Genomic DNA, 16,882 nt, shown 5'->3' on the forward strand with positions numbered 1-16,882 from the left:
TTACTACTGTTATCCTGTGGACTTATATAGGAGAACACCTGATGGAGGTCCAGTTAATGGTATTATTACTACTGTTATACTGTGGACTTTATAGGAGAACACCTGATGGAGGTCCAGTTAATGGTATTATTACTACTGTTATACTGTGGACTTATATAGAGAACACCTGATGGAGGTCCAGTTAATGGTATTATTACTACTGTTATACTGTGGACTTATATAGGAGAACACCTGATGGAGGTCCAGTTAATGATATTATTACTACTGTTATACTGTGGACTTATATAGAGAACACCTGATGGAGGTCCAGTTAATGGTATTATTACTACTGTTATACTGTGGACTTAGTATAGAGAACACCATGATGGAGGTCCAGTTAATGGTATACTACTGTTATACTGTGGACTTATATAGGAGAACACCTGATGGAGGTCCAGTTAATGGTATTATTACTACTGTTATACTGTGGACTTATATAGGAGAACACCTGATGGAGGTCCAGTTAATGGTATTATTACTACTGTTATACTGTAGACTTATATAGAGAACACCTGATGGAGGTCAAGTTAATGGTGTTTTACTACTGTTATACTGTGGACTTATATAGGAGAACACCTGATGGAGGTCCAGTTAATGGTATTATTACTACTGTTATACTGTGGACTTATATAGGAGAACACCTGATGGAGGTCCAGTTAATGGTATTATTACTACTGTTATACTGTGGACTTATATAGGAGAACACCTGATGGAGGTCCAGTTAATGGTATTATTACTACTGTTATACTGTGGACTTATATAGAGAACACCTGATGGAGGTCCAGTTAATGGTATTATTACTACTGTTATACTGTGGACTTATATAGGAGAACACCTGATGGAGGTCCAGTTAATGGTATTATTACTACTGTTATACTGTGGACTTATATAGGAGAACACCTGATGGAGGTCCAGTTAATGGTATTATTACTACTGTTATACTGTGGACTTATATAGGAGAACACCTGATGGAGGTCCAGTTAATTGTATTAAACTATATTTATATATATTTTTTTTTGTCCCAAAATGTTTTGCATGTCAGCAGTCAAGTTTTCAAGATATTGGACTTTGAAGAAGCAGTGTCCCTTACCACGTCAGACGATGCAAAACGTACATCATGATGACGAGGCAAGGGACACTTTGCATACTCCGAGTCCTCTCTCCTCACCTCCTGAAAACCCATTGGAGGAGGTGGTCAGATGGGCGGGACCTCTAGCTTTCTCATCCAATGGGAGTTTTGAGGGCGGTGGTGGTGAGGAGAGAGGACGCGAAGGAGTATTCAAGTGAGATTCTCCCAATGCTTCTTCAAAGTCCAATATCTTGGAAAACGTGGACCGCTGACGTGAAAAAACATTTTGGGACTGTATCAACAGTGGACTAACGGGAAAAAAAATTACCAAAAGATAGTTTGAGTAGATTTTTCCTTTAAAAAAAAGGTAAGAGTTGTAGAAAATTCCCCATTAGCCAATCTCTATCCAATCTACCTCGGAAGAGGCGGAATTTCCTACGAAATATCAGTCAAGGAGTGGGAGAAGGGAATTTTCTACAAAAGAGTTACCAAGTTAAGTCACTCAGGGAGAGAGAGACACTTCTAGATCATTCCACCATCAACACAGAGAACTGTCAATATATTGAAAAAGAGAAGAGGAGGACCGTTTTTTTCCCCCCTCACCTTTCCTGCCGGTCCACTAGGGTTACTTCCTGGTTTAGAGGGGAAGCCCAGCCTCTCCTTCACCGATAGGTTAGATTTGAAGGCATTCTGAGAGGCAACACTAGAGTCTTGGTTGGGCTCTGAGCTGTCAGAAGGCAGAGGGCCCAGGCGGTCTTTGACTGACTGTTTCAGACTAGTGGCTGACTGCTGCACCTGCTGGAGTTCACACAACAACAACAACAAACAAACAAACAAACAAACAAGGTCAACAACATAACATAGAAGGTCCATTACGTTGCTGTTTGACCCAACCAGCAGGAAAAACTCTGGGTCCTAAAATTGGAGTCTAAAACTGAGGTTGCTATAGTCAGCGGCATTGGGCAAAATGGCCGTCCTGATGAAAAGGTGCTTTAATCCAAGTGCACCACTTTTTGACCCCCAGTCCATAGGGGCTCTAGTCAAAAGTAGTGCACTATTATAGGGAACAGGGTGCTATTTGGGATGTAGCCTTACCATGAGTGAGTGTGGTTGATGGTGTTGCTGCCCCTGCGGTCCCGTCCCCTGTTGAGGGCCTGTTGCCTGTCCCTGCTGTGGTCCCGTCCCTGTTGCGGTCCCGTCCCCTGTTGCCGGTCCCGTCCCCTGTTGTGGTCCCGTCCCTGTTGTGGTCCCGTCCGTCCTCACGGTGCCAGTGGACCCTAATAAAGCGGTTGTTGAGAACGGCCTCGGGACTCTGCATGGCCCGTTTAGCCTCTCGTGACAGCCAAACTGGATCAGGGCACCCTCCGGTCACTACCATAGGTCACCTAGTGGGGGGTTAGGTTAACCCTCACTCACTGAGCAGTAGTGCACTATATTGGGGAATAGGGTGCCATACTTCCAAAATCATTACAGCCTAAAGCAGAAAGGTGTTGTTAGCCGACCAGTCCCCAACCTGTAAGTTGACGATCGTCCCGAACTTGCTGAAGTGTTGGTTAAGCTTGGAGATGTTGTTGAGTTCCGGTGGGATCTGTCGGACCGTCAGCTTGGTGTTGGACCCAAACGCAGCCCTCTGGTTATGGTGGGGGAGGGTTCTTGTTGTGGAACCCACCCTGGAGGTTCTGCGGGTTGAAGTTAGGTCTGACAGAACACAAGGAGATTACAGGAACGGCTCCTGTACTGGTTTGTGTTCAAACATGTTTTTTTTTTTTTTTTTTGTGTAAAGGTTATTGACATGTTACATGAACTAAAAATCAAAAATGGGACTTAACTGTTGTCCTATTGCTGTGGTTCTATGATGGACTATGTAACCCCTAACCCTGTCATTCAGCTGTCTCATGTCTTCAGACCCTAACCCTGTCATTCAGCTGTCTCATGTCTTCAGACTATAACCCTGTCATTCTGCTGTCTCATGTCTTCAGACTATAACCCTGTCATTCCAACTGTCTCATGTCTTCAGACTATAACCCTGTCATTCAACTGTCTCATGTCTTCAGACTATAACCCTGTCATTCAACTGTCTCATGTCTTCAGACTATAACCCTGTCATTCAACTGTCTCATGTCTTCAGACCCTAACCCTGTCATTCTGCTGTCTCATGTCTTCAGACCCTAACCCTGTCATTCAACTGTCTCATGTCTTCAGACCATAACCCTGTCATTCAACTGTCTCATGTCTTCAGACTATAACCCTGTCATTCAACTGTCTCATGTCTTCAGACTATAACCCTGTCATTCAACTGTCTCATGTCTTCAGACCTCTAACCCTGTCATTCAACTGTCTCATGTCTTCAGACTATAACCCTGTCATTCTGCTGTCTCATGTCTTCAGACTATAACCCTGTCATTCTGCTGTCTCATGTCTTCAGACTATAACCCTGTCATTCTGCTGTCTCATGTCTTCAGACTATAACCCTGTCATTCAACTGTCTCATGTCTTCAGACTATAACCCTGTCATTCAACTGTCTCCTGTCTTCAGACTATAACCCTGTCATTCAACTGTCTCATGTCTTCAGACTATAACCCCTGTCATTCAACTGTCTCATGTCTTTAGACTCTAACCCTGTCATTCAACTGTCTCCTGTCTTCAGACTATAACCCTGTCATTCTGCTGTCTCATGTCTTCAGACTATAACCCTGTCATTCTGCTGTCTCATGTCTTCAGACTATAACCCTGTCATTCTGCTGTCTCATGTCTTCAGACTATAACCCTATAATTCAACTGTCTCATGTCTTCAGACTATAACCCTGTCATTCAACTGTCTCATGTCTTCAGACTATAACCCTGTCATTCTGCTGTCTCATGTCTTCAGACTATAACCCTGTCATTCAACTGTCTCATGTCTTCAGACTAACGCCCTGTCATTCAACTGTTCTCATGTCTTCAGACTATAACCCTGTCATTCAACTGTCTCATGTCTTCAGACCATAACCCTGTCATTCTACTGTCTCATGTCTTCAGACTATAACCCTGTCATTCTACTGTCTCATGTCTTCAGACTATAACCCTGTCATTCTGCTGTCTCATGTCTTCAGACTATAACCCTGTCATTCAACTGTCTCATGTCTTTAGACCATAACCCTGTCATTCTGCTGCCCTCATGTCTTCAGACTATAACCCTGTCATTCTGCTGTCTCATGTCTTTAGACATAACCCTGTCATTCTCACTGTCTCATGTCTTCAGACTATAACCCTGTCATTCTGCTGTCTCATGTCTTCCAGACTATAACCCCTGTCATTCAACTGTCCTCATGTCTTCAGACTATAACCCTGTCATTCAACTGTTCTCATGTCTTCTGACTATAACCCTGTCATTCTGCTGTCTCATGTCTTCCAGACTATAACCCTGTCATTCAACTGTCTCATGTCTTCAGACCATAACCCTGTCATTCAACTGTCTCATGTCTTCAGACCATAACCCTGTCATTCAACTGTCTCATGTCTTCAGACTATAACCCTGTCATTCTACTGTCTCATGTCTTCAGACCATAACCCTGTCATTCTGCTGTCTCATGTCTTTCAGACTATAACCCTGTCATTCAACTGTCTCATGTCTTCAGACTATAACCCTGTCATTCAACTGTCTCATGTCTTCAGACTATAACCCCTGTCATTCTGCTGTCTCATGTCTTCAGACTATAACCCTGTCATTTAACTGTCTCATGTCTTCAGACCCTAACCCTGTCATTCAACTTGTCTCATGTCTTCAGACTAAAGATAACCCTGTCATTCAACTGTCTCATGTCTTCAGACCCTAACCCTGTCATTCAACTGTCTCATGTCTTCCGAGACTATAACCCTGTCATTCAACTGTCTCATGTCTTCAGACCCTAACCCTGTCATTCAACCTTGTCTCATGTCTTCAGACTATAACCCTGTCATTCAACTGTCTCATGTCTTCAGACCCCTAACCCTGTCATTCAACTGTTCTCATGTCTTTCAGACTATAACCATGTCATTCAACTGTCTCGATGTCTTCGAGACTATCAACCCTGTCATTCTGCTGTCTCATGTCTTCAGACTATAACCTGTCAAGATTCAACTGTCTCATGTCTTCAGACTATAACCCTGTCATTGCAACTGTACTCATGTCTTTGCAGACTATAACCCTGTCATTCAACTGTCTCATGTCTTCAGACCATAACCCTGTCATTCAACATGTCTCATGTCTTCAGACTATAACCCCTGTCATTCAACTGTCTCATGTCTTCAGACCTAACCCTGTCATTCTACTTGTCTCATGTCTTCAGACTATAACCCTGTCATTCTACTGTCTCATGTCTTCAGACTATAACCCTGTCATTCAACTGTCTCATGTCTTCAGACTATAACCCTGTTCATTCTGCTGTCTCATGTCTTCAGACTATAACCCTGTCCATTTAACTGTCTCATGTCTTCAGACCCCTAACCCTGTCAAGTTCAACTGTCTCATGTCTTCAGACCATGAACCCTGTCATTCAACTGTCTAGCTATGTCTTCAGACTATAACCCTGTCATTCAACTGTCTCATGTCTTCAGACTATAACCCTGTTCATTTAACTGTCTCATTGTCTTCAGACCCTAACCCTGTCATTCAACTGTTCTCATGTCTTCAGACCAAACCCTGTCATTCAACTGTCTCATGTCTTCAGACCACTAACCCTGTCATTCAACTGTCTCATGTCTTCAGACCCTAACCCTGTCATTCAACTGTCTCATGTCTTCAGACTATAACTTCCGTCATTCAATTGTCTCATGTCTTGTTGAGACCCTAACCCTTGTCATTCCAACTGTCTCATGTCTTCAGACTATAACCCTGTCATTCAAACTGTCTCATGTCTTCAGACCCCAACCCTGTCATTCCAACTGTTTCATGTCTTCCGCACTATAACCATGTCACATTCAACTGTCTTGTATGTCTTTGCAGACTATAAATCCCTGGTGCTTCTGAGTGTCTTCATGTCTTCAGACTATAACCCTGTCATTCAACTGTCTCATGTCTTCAGACTACAACCCTGTCAACCAACTGTTCCCATGTCTTCCAGACTGTATAACCCTGTCATTCAACTGTCTCATGTCTTCAGACTATAACCCTGTCATTAACTGCTGTCAAGTCCTTGTATTCAGACTATAACCCTGTCATTTTGCTGTCTCATGTCTTCAGACCCATAACCCTGTCATTCTACTAGATCTCATGTCTTTCCGAGACTAAACCCTGTCATTCAACTGTCTCCATGTCTTCAGACTATAACCCTGTCATTCTGCTGTCTCATGTCTTCAGACTATAACCCTGTCATTTAACTGTCTCATGTCTTCCAGACCCTAACCCTGGTCATTCAACTGTCTCGTATGTCTTCAGACCATAACCCATTCCTGTCATTCAACTGTCTCTCATGTCTTTCGAGACTATACTACCCTGTCATTCAACTGTCTCGATGTCTTCAGACCCTAACCCTGTCATTCAACTGTCTCCTGTCTTCCAGACGTAACCGCTGTCTTAACTGTCTCACTGTCTTCAGACCATAACCCTGTCATTCCACTCTGTCTCATGTCTTCAGACCCTAACCCCTGTCATTCAACTGTCTTGGGTTCTTCAGACTATAACCCTGTCATTCAACTGTCTCGTGTCTTCAGACTATAACCCTGTCATTCCAACTGTTCTCATGCCTCTTCAGACCCTAACCTGTCATTCTGCTGTCCACCATGTCTTCAGACTATAACCCTGTCATTCAACTGCTCTCATGTCTTCGAGACTATAACCCTGTCATTCTGCTGTCTCATGTCTTCAGACTGACCCTAGCTCATTCAACTTTGTCTCATGTCTTCAGACCACTTAACCCTGTCATTCTGCTGTCTCCTATGTCTTTAGACTATAACCCTGTCATTCAACTGTCTCTAATGACTTCAGACTATAACCCTGTCTTATACTGTCTCAGTTTCAGACTATAACCCCTGTCATTCAACTGTCCTCATGTCTTTCAGACCTTTATAACCCTGTCATTCAACTGTCTCATGTCTTCCAGACTATAACCCTGTCATTTAACTGTCTCATGTCTTCAGACCCCTAACCCTGTCATTCAACTGTCTCATGTCTTCAGACCATAACCCTGTCATTCAACTGTCTCATGTCTTCAGACCCTAACCCTGTCATTCTGACTGCAAGTCTTCAGACCCTAACCCTGTCACTATTCCAACTGTCTCTGTGCTTTGCAGACCATAACCCTGTCATTCAACCTTTGTCTCATGTCTTTGGAGACGATAACCCTCAGTTCCAACTGTTCTCAAGTCTTCAGACTATAACCCTGTCATTCAAACTGTCTCATGTCTTTAGACCAACCCTGTCATTCAACTGTCTCATGTCTTCAGACTATAACCCTGTCATTCTGCTGTCTCATGTCTTCAGACTATAACCCTGTCATTCTGCTGTCTCATGTCTTTCAGACTATAACCCTGTCATTCTGCTGTCTCATGTCTTCAGACTATAACCCTGTCATTCAACTGTCTCATGTCTTCAGACTATAACCCTGTCATTCAACTGTCTCCTGTCTTCCAGACTATAACCCTGTCATTCAACTGTACTCTCCTTGTCTGTCCGACCATAACCCTGTCATTCAACTGTCTCATGTCTGTAGACTATAACCCTGTCATTCAACTGTCTCCTGTCTTCAGACTATAACCCTGTCATTCAACTTTGTTCTCATGTCTTCCAGACTATAACCCTGTCATTCTGCTGTTCTCATGTCTTCCAGACTATAACCCTGTCATTCTGCTGTCTCTCATGTCTTCAGACTATAACCCTGTCATTCAACTGTTCTCGTGTCTTCAGACTATAACCCTGTTTGCCAACTGTCTCATGTCTTCAGACTATAACCCTGTCATTCTGCTATCTCATGTCTTCCAGACTATAACCCTGTCATTCAACTGTCTCATGTCTTCAGACTATAACCCTGTCATTCAACTTGTCTCATGTCTTCAGACTATAACCCCTGTCATTCAACTGTCTCATGTCTTCAGACCATAAACCCTGTCATTCTACTTGTCGCGTCTTCCAGACTATAACCCTGTCATTCTACTGTCTCTGTCTGCTCAGACTATAACCCTGTCATTCTGCTTGTTCTCATGTCTTCAGACTATAACCCTGTCATTCACTGTCTCATGTCTTCAGACCACTTAACCCTGTCATTCTACTGTCTCATGTCTTCAGATTATAACCCTGTCATTCTGCTGTCTCATGTCTTCTGAGACTATAACCCTGTCATTCTACTGTCTCATGTCTTCAGACCATAACCCTGTCATTCTGCTGTCTCCCTGTCTTTAGACTATAACCCTGTCATTCAACTGTCTCATGTCTTCAGACTATAACCCTGTCATTCCAACTGTCTCATGTCTTTAGACTATAACCCTGTCATTCTGCTGTCTCATGTCTTCAGACTATAACCCTGTCATTTAACTGTTCTCATGTCTTCAGACCCCTAACCCTGTCATTCAATTTGTCTCGTGTCTTCAGACCATAACCCTGTCATTCGGGGTCTCCATGTCTTCAGACTATAACCCTGTCATTCAACTGTCTCATGTCTTCAGATCCCTAACCCTGTCATTCAACTGTCTCAAGGCTCTTCAGACTATAACCCTGTCATTCAGCTGTCTCCTGTCTTCAGACCATAACCCTGTTATTCATTCAACTGTCTCATGTCTTTCAGACTATAACCCTGTCATTCAACTGTCTCATGTCTTCAGACCACCTTAACCCATGTCATTCAACTGTTTCATGTCTTCCAGACTATAACCATGTCATTCAACTGTCTCATGTCTTCCAGACTATAAACCTGTCATTCACCTGTCCTTAAGGTCTTCAGAACTCTAACCCTGTCATTCAACTGTCTCTCATGTCTTCAGACTATAACCAACTGTCATTCTAATGTATGTCTTCAGACTATAACCCTGTCATTCGTTGTCTCATGTCTTCAGACTATAACCCTGTCATTCAACTGTCTCATGTCTTCAGACTATAAACCTGTCATTCAACTGTCTCATGTCTTCAGACCCTAACCCTGTCATTCAACTGTCTCATGTCTTCCAGACTATAACCCTGTCATTCAACTGTCTCTGTCTTCCAGACTATAACCCTGTCATTCAACTGTCTCATGTCTTCAGACTAACCCTGTCATTCTGCTGTCTCATGTCTTCAGACTATAACCCTGTCATTCAACTGTCTCATGTCTTCCAGACTATAACCCTGTCATTCAACTGTCTCATGTCTTCCAGACTATAACCCTGTCATTCAACTGTCTCGTGTCTTCCAGACTATAACCCTGTCATTCAACTGTTCTCATGTCTTCAGAATTTATAACCCTGTCATTCAACTGTCTCATGTCTTCAGACTATAACCCTAACATTCAACTGTCTCATGTCTTCAGACTATAACCAACGTCATTCAACTGTCTCATGTCTTTCAGACTATAAACCTGTCATTCAACTGTCTCATGTCTTCAGACCCCTTAACCCTGTCATTCAACTGTCTCATGTCTTCCAGACATAACCATGTCATTCAACTGTCTCATGTCTTCAGACTATAACCCTGTCATTCTGGGTGTCTCATGTCTTCAGACTATAACCCTGTCATTCAACTGTCTCATGTCTTCAGATAACCCTGTCATTCAACTGTCTGCATGTCTTCAGACTATAACCCTGTAATTCTGTAACGTCTCATGTCTTCCAGACTCTAACCCTGTCATTCAACTGTCTCATGTCTTCCAGACCACTCCAACCCACGTCATTCAACTGTCTCTCCTGTCTTCAGACTCTAACCCTGTCATTCAACTGTCTCAGTGTCTTCAGACTATAAACCTGTCATTCAACTGTCTCATGTCTTCAGACTTTAACCCTGTCATTCAACTGTCTCATGTCTTCAGACTATAACCCATGTCATTCATACAGTCTCATGTCTGGGGACTATAACCCTGTCATTCTCGCTGTCTCATGTCTTTCAGACATAACCCTGTCCATTCAACTGTATCATGTCTTTGGAGACCATAACCCTGTCATTCAACTGTCTCATGTCTTCCAGACTATAACCCTGTCATTCAACTGTCTCATGTCTTCAGACTCATAACTCCCAAGCTATTCAACTGTCTCTGCTGCTCAGACTATAACCCTGTGTCCATTCAACTGTATCTAAGGTCTTCAGACCATAACCCTGTCATTCGCTGTCTCATGTCTTCCGACTAACCCTGTCATTCAACTGGCTCATGTCTTCAGACTATAACCCTGTCATTTAACTGTTCTCATGTCTTCAGACCCATAACCTGTCATTCTGTGTTCTCATGTCTTTCCAGACCATAACCCTGGTCATTCAACTGTCTAGCATGTCTTCAGACTCTAACCCTGTCATTCAACTGTCTCATGTCTTCAGACCATAACCCCTGTCATTCCAACTGTCACCATGTCTTTCAGACTATAACCCTGTCATTCAACTGTCACAGTCTTCCAGACCCTAACCCTGTCATTCAACTGCTCTCATGTCTTCGACTATAACCCTGTCATTCAACTGTCTCAAGGTCTTCAGACCCATAGCCTGTCATTCAACTGTATCATGTCTTCAGACTATAACCACTGTCATTCAACTGTCTCTCATGTCTTCAGACTATAACCCTGTCATTCATCTGTCTCATGTCTTCTGAGACTATAACCCTGTCATTCAACTGTCTCATGTCTTCAGACTCTAACCCTGTCATTCAACTGTCTCATGTCTTCAGACTATAACCCTGTCATTCAACTGTCTCATGTCTTTAGACTATAACCCTGTCATTCAACTGTCTCATGTCTTCAGACTATAACCCTGTCATTCAACTGTCTCATGTCTTCAGACTATAACCCTGTCATTCAACTGTCTCATGTCTTCAGACTATAACCCTGTCATTCAACTGTCTCATGTCTTCAGACTATAACCCTGTCATTCAACTGTCTCATGTCTTCAGACTATAACCCTGTCATTCAACTGTCTCATGTCTTCCAGACTTATAACCCTGTCATTCAACTGTCTCAGGCTCTTCAGACCATAACCCTGTCATTCTGCTGTCTCCATGTCTTCAGACCATAACCCTGTCATTCAACTGTCTCATGTCTTCAGACTATAACCCTGTCATTCAACTGTCTCATGTCTTCAGACCATAACCCTGTTCATTCAACTGTCTCCATGTCTTCAGACTATAACCCTGTCATTCAACTTTGTCTCATGTCTTCAGACCATAACCCTGTCATTCAACTGTCTCATGCCCTTCAGACCCATAACCCTGTCATTCAACTGTCTCATGTCTTCGAGACCATAACCCTGTCATTCAACTGTCTCATGTCTTCAGACTATAACCCTGTCATTCAACTGTCTCATGTCTTCAGACCATAACCTGTCATTCCTAACTGTCTCATGTCTTCAGACCATAACCCTGTCATTCAACTGTCTCATGTCTTCAGACTATAACCCTGTCATTCAACTGTCTCATGTCTTCAGACTATAACCCTGTCATTCAACTGTCTCATGTCTTCAGACTATAACCCTGTCATTCTGCTGTCTCATGTCTTCGGACTATAACCCTGTCAATTCAACTGTCTCATGTCTTCAGACTATAACCCTGTCATTCAGCTGTCTCATGTCTTCAGACTATAACCCTGTCATTCAACTGTCTCATGTCTTCAGACTATAACCCTGTCATTCAGCTGTCTCATGTCTTCAGACTATAACCCTGTCATTCAGCTGTCTCATGTCTTACAGACTATAACCCCTGTCATTCAACTGTCTCATGTCTTCAGACTATAACCCTGTCATTCAACTGTCTCATGTCTTCCAGACTATAACCCTGTCATTCTGCTGTCTCATGTCTTCAGACTATAACCCTAAGTCATTCAACTGTCTCATGTCTTCAGACTATAACCCTGTCATTCAGCTGTCTCATGTCTTTAGACTATAACCCTGTCATTCTGCTGTCTCATGTCTTCAGACTATAACCCTGTCATTCAGCTGTCTCTGTCTTCAGACTATAACCCTGTCATTCAACTGTCTCATGTCTTCAGACTATAACCCTGTCATTCAACTGTCTCATGTCTTCAGACTATAACCCTGTCATTCTACTGTCTCATGTCTTCCAGACTATAACCCTGTCATTCAACTGTCTCATGTCTTCAGACTATAACCCTGTCATTCAACTGTCTCATGTCTTCAGACTATAACCCTGTCATTCAACTGTCTCATGTCTTCAGACTATAACCCTGTCATTCAACTGTCTCATGTCTTCAGACTATAACCCTGTCATTCTGCTGTCTCATGTCTTCAGACTATAACCCTGTCATTCAACTGTCTCATGTCTTCCCAGACTATAACCCTGTCATTCAGCTGTCTCATGTCTTCAGACTATAACCCTGTCATTCCTGTCTCCTTGTCTTCAGACTATAACCCTGTCATTCAACTGTCTCATGTCTTCAGACTATAACCCTGTCATTCTACTGTCTCATGTCTTCAGACTATAACCCTGTCATTCAACTGTCTCATGTCTTCAGACTATAACCCTGTCATTCAACTGTCTCGATGTCTTCAGACTATAACCCTGTCATTCAACTGTCTCATGTCTTGACTATAACCCTGTATTCAACTGTCTCATGTCTTCAGACTATAACCCTGTCATATTGTCTCATGTCTTCCAGACTATAACCCTGTCATTCAACTCCATTGTCTCATGTCTTCAGACTATAACCCTGTCATTCTACTGTCTCATGTCTTCAGACTATAACCCTGTCATTCAACTGTTCTCATGTCTTCAGACTATAACCTGTCATTCAACTGTCTCATGTCTTCAGACTATAACCCTGTTCATGTCTTCAGACTATAACCCTGTCATTCCAACTGTCTCATGTCTTCAGACATAACCCTGTCATTCTACTGTCTCATGTCTTCGGGACTATAACCGTTTCTTCATGTCTCAGACATAACCTGTCATCAATGTCTTCAGACTATAACCTGTCATTCAACTGTCTCATGTCTTCCAGACAATACGCCTGTCATTCAAGAGACATAACGCGAACTGTCTCATGTCTTCAGACTATAACCCTGTCATTCTACTGTCTCATGTCTTCAGACTATAACCCTGTCATTCAACTGTCTCATGTCTTCCAGACTATAACCCTGTCATTCAGCTGTCTCATGTCTTCAGAATTTATAACCCTTTAGTCATTCAACTGTCTCATGTCTTCAGACTATAACCCTGTCATTCAACTGTCTCATGTCTTCAGGTCAAGGTTAGGTTCAGTTCAGTTTGTACCTGCTTCAGGCAGTTGGTGATGGAATTAAATGAAAAAAAAAATAAAAACAGACTATAGTTGTCGGACCAGGGGGTGTGTGTTCTTACTAGTGGCGGACCAGATGGTGTGAGTTCTTACTAGTCGGACCAGGGGGCGTGTGTTTACTAATCGGATCAGGGGGCGGTGTTCTTACTGGTCGACCAGGGGGTGTGTTCTTACTAGTCGGACCAGGGGTGTGTGTTCGAATTACTAGTCGGACCAGGGGGTGTGTGTTCTTACTAGTTCGGACCAGGGTGTGTGTTCTTACTAGTCGGACCAGGGTGTGTGTTCTTACTAGTCGGGACCAGGGGTGTGTGTTCTTACTAGTCGGACCAGGGGCGGTGTTCTTACTAGTCGGACCAGGGGGCGTGTGTTCTTACTAGTCGGGACCAGGGGCGGTGTTCTTACTAGTCGGACCAGGGGTGTGTGTTCTTACTAGTCGGAACAGGGTGTGTGTTCTTACTAGTCGGACCAGGGGGCGTGTGTTCTTACTTCCGTAGGACCGGGGGGTGTGTGTTCTTACTTAGTCGGACCAGGGGGCGTGTGTTCTACTAGTCGGACCAGGGGGTGTGTTCTTACTAGTCGGACCAGGGGCGTGTGTTCTTACTAGTCGGACCAGGGGGCTGTGAGTTCTTACCTAGTCGGACCAGGGGGCGTGTGTTCTTACTAGTCGGACCAGGGGCGTGTGTTCTTACTAGTCGGACCAGGGGTGTGTGTCTTACTTGTCGGACCAGGGGTGTGGGTTCTTACTAGTCGGACCAGGGGGCGTGTGTCCTTACTTGTCGGACCAGGGGTGTGTGTTCTTACTTAGTCGGACCAGGGGGTGTGTGTTCTTACTAGTCGGACCAGGGGGTGTGTGTCCTTACTTGTCGGACCAGGGTGTGTGTTCTTACTAGTCGGACCAGGGGGCGTGTGTCTTACTCGTCGGACCAAGGGTGTGTGTTCTTACTAGTCGGACCAGGGGTGTGTGTTCTTACTAGTCGGGACCAGGGGGTGTGTGGAGTTCTTACTTGTCGGACCAGGGGTTGTGAGTTCTTACTAGTCGGACCAGGGGGTGTGTGTCCTTACTTGTCGGACCAGGGGGTGTGTGTTCTTACTAGTCGGACCAGGGGCGTGTGTCCTTACTTGTCGGACCAGGGGTGTGTGTTCTTACTAGTCGGACCAGGGGGCGTGTGTTCTTGCCTAGTCGGGACCAGGGGGCGGTGTTCTCTACGTAGTCGGACCAGGGGGTGTGAGTTCTTACTAGTCGGACCAGGGGGTGTGTGTTCTTACCCCCTAGATCGGACCAGGGGCGTGTGTTCTTACTAGTCGGGACCAGGGGGTGTGAGTTCTTACTTGTCGGACCAGGGGTGTGAGTTCTTACTTGTCGGACCAGGGGGTGTGAGTTCTTATTAGCGGACCAGGGGGCGTGTGTTCTTACTAGTCGGGACCAGGGGTGTGAGTTCTTACTTGTCGGACCAGGGGGTGTGAGTTCTTACTTTGTCGGACCAGGGGGTGTGAGTTCTTACTTGTCGGACCAGGGTTTCGCATGGGGGCATCCCTCTGTCGTTTGAGACAGCTGATCTCTTCCTAGAGTCGGACTCCCAGAACCGATCCTCATTCTGTTGCTGTTGGGCATCTTATCTGGGAATTCATTCCAAAAAAACAAAAAAGTGACTGGACGGATTAGATCAGACCAGTCTGGGTTAGTGAGCCTCCTCCCCATCGCTGTCCCAGCTTCCCTCTAAATCCCCATCTAGACTAGTTGTGTTGAAGGTGTGTACCTCTGGCCCAGCTAGCTTCCCTCCTAAATCCCCATCTAGACTAGTTGTGTTGAAGGTGTGTACCTCTGTCCCAAGCTTCAGCCCTCTAAATCCCCATCTAGACTAGTTGTGTTGAAGGTGTGTACCTCTGTCCCAGCTTCCCTCTAAATCCCCATCTAGACTAGTTGTGTTGAAGGTGTGTACCTCTGTCCCAGCTTCCCCTCTAAATCCCCATCTAGACTAGTTGTGTTGAAGGTGTGTACCTCTGTCCCAGCTTCTTCCTCTAAATCCCCATCTAGACTAGTTGTGTTGAAGGTGTGTACCTCTGTCCCAGCTTCCTCTAAATCCCCATCTAGACTAGTTGTGTTGAAGGTGTGTACCTCTGTCCCAGCTTCCCCTCTAAATCCCCATCTAGACTAGTTGTGTTGAAGGTGTGTACCTCTGTCCCAGCTTCCCAACCTCTAAATCCCCATCTAGACTAGTTGTGTTGAAGGTGTGTACCTCTGTCCCAGCTTCCCTCTAAATCCCCATCTAGACTAGTTGTGTTGAGAGGTGTGTACCTCTGTCCCAGCTTCCCTCTAAATCCCCATCTAGACTAGTTGTGTTGAAGGTGTGTACCTCGGTCCCAGCTTCCCCTCTAAATCCCCATCTAGACTAGTTGTGTTGAAGGTGTGTACCTCGGTCTCTGTGAGGCAGGTCCTCCCCATAGTCAGTCCTATGAGGTTGGGTCTTTGGGCGTTGACCCTGTGGCGGTACACAGGTCTGGATGTGTTGGTGAGGCTGGGAGCTTCCGGGTTATACATGTCAGAATCATATTGGTCTGGGGGGACGAGAGAGGAGAGAGAGAGAGAGAGAGAGACAGAGAGGAGAGAGAGAGACAGAGACAGAGAGAGAGAGAGAGAGAGAGAGACAGAGAGACAGAGAGACAGAGAGAGAGACGAGAGACAGAGAGAGACAGAGAGAGAGACACAACAACACTGGACTCAAAAGAGAGAGAAGACATTTAACTTCCACATTATCCCTTCCCCTCTGAAAAGACACACGGATACAGATGTTGGAGAAGTTGATAACTGTAGGGCACATTATGCAGCGGTTAGGGAGGAGTAAGTGCCTTGCTCAAGGGCACAACGGCAGGAGATGGCACCTAGGATTTGACACTAGCAAACCCTCTGGTTGTCAACTCACACACACACACACACACACACACACATAGCTCCATCTCAAACCTACCTGGTGAGAAGAGAGGCGGTGGGACCTGGGGGATGGAGGATCGTATCCCTGTGGTTACGATAGTGGGAACGGAGTTAGGAGGAGCATCCATCCCTGATGCCTGGAGGGGGGCCTGGGGGGGGACAGAATTAAATAAAACACTAGATTGGTTTCTGATTTTAAGCGGCTGCGCGCTACAGGGAATAGGGTGCCATTTGGGATGCAAACGATCGTCTTAAGCCAAGGGGCGTTTTATGATAAATAGATCCAGTGATTTCCTACCTGGCGGCAGGCTGACCTGGCAGGGGCACAGGCGGAGGTTGACGGGGCGCTGGGGTCATAGAGAGGGGGAGGTCCTGGGGGGCGGTAAGCTTGGGGGGCTGGGAAGCGACCCCGGACAGGGGAGGCTTGGAACATGTTGGGCAGATTAACGTCCTCCACCACCACTGGATCAATACC

At 44.9% G+C, this 16,882-nt stretch overlaps 1 long non-coding RNA gene across 1 annotated transcript; it reads right to left on the reverse strand.

Annotated features, from left to right (window-relative positions):
• Positions 1-2,473: 2,473 nt before the first annotated feature.
• LOC123489417 lies at positions 2,474-14,994 on the reverse strand. Its single transcript, XR_006660550.1, has 3 exons — positions 14,981-14,994; positions 2,622-2,806; positions 2,474-2,493 (listed from the first exon to the last, which is right to left on the reverse strand). It is a non-coding gene; the product is annotated as an uncharacterized LOC123489417 (long non-coding RNA).
• Between the last annotated feature and the right edge of the window lie 1,888 nt (positions 14,995-16,882).

Source organism: Coregonus clupeaformis, unplaced genomic scaffold (genome assembly GCF_020615455.1).
Source record: "Coregonus clupeaformis isolate EN_2021a unplaced genomic scaffold, ASM2061545v1 scaf3022, whole genome shotgun sequence".
In the NCBI taxonomy this organism is placed as follows: domain Eukaryota; kingdom Metazoa; phylum Chordata; class Actinopteri; order Salmoniformes; family Salmonidae; genus Coregonus; species Coregonus clupeaformis.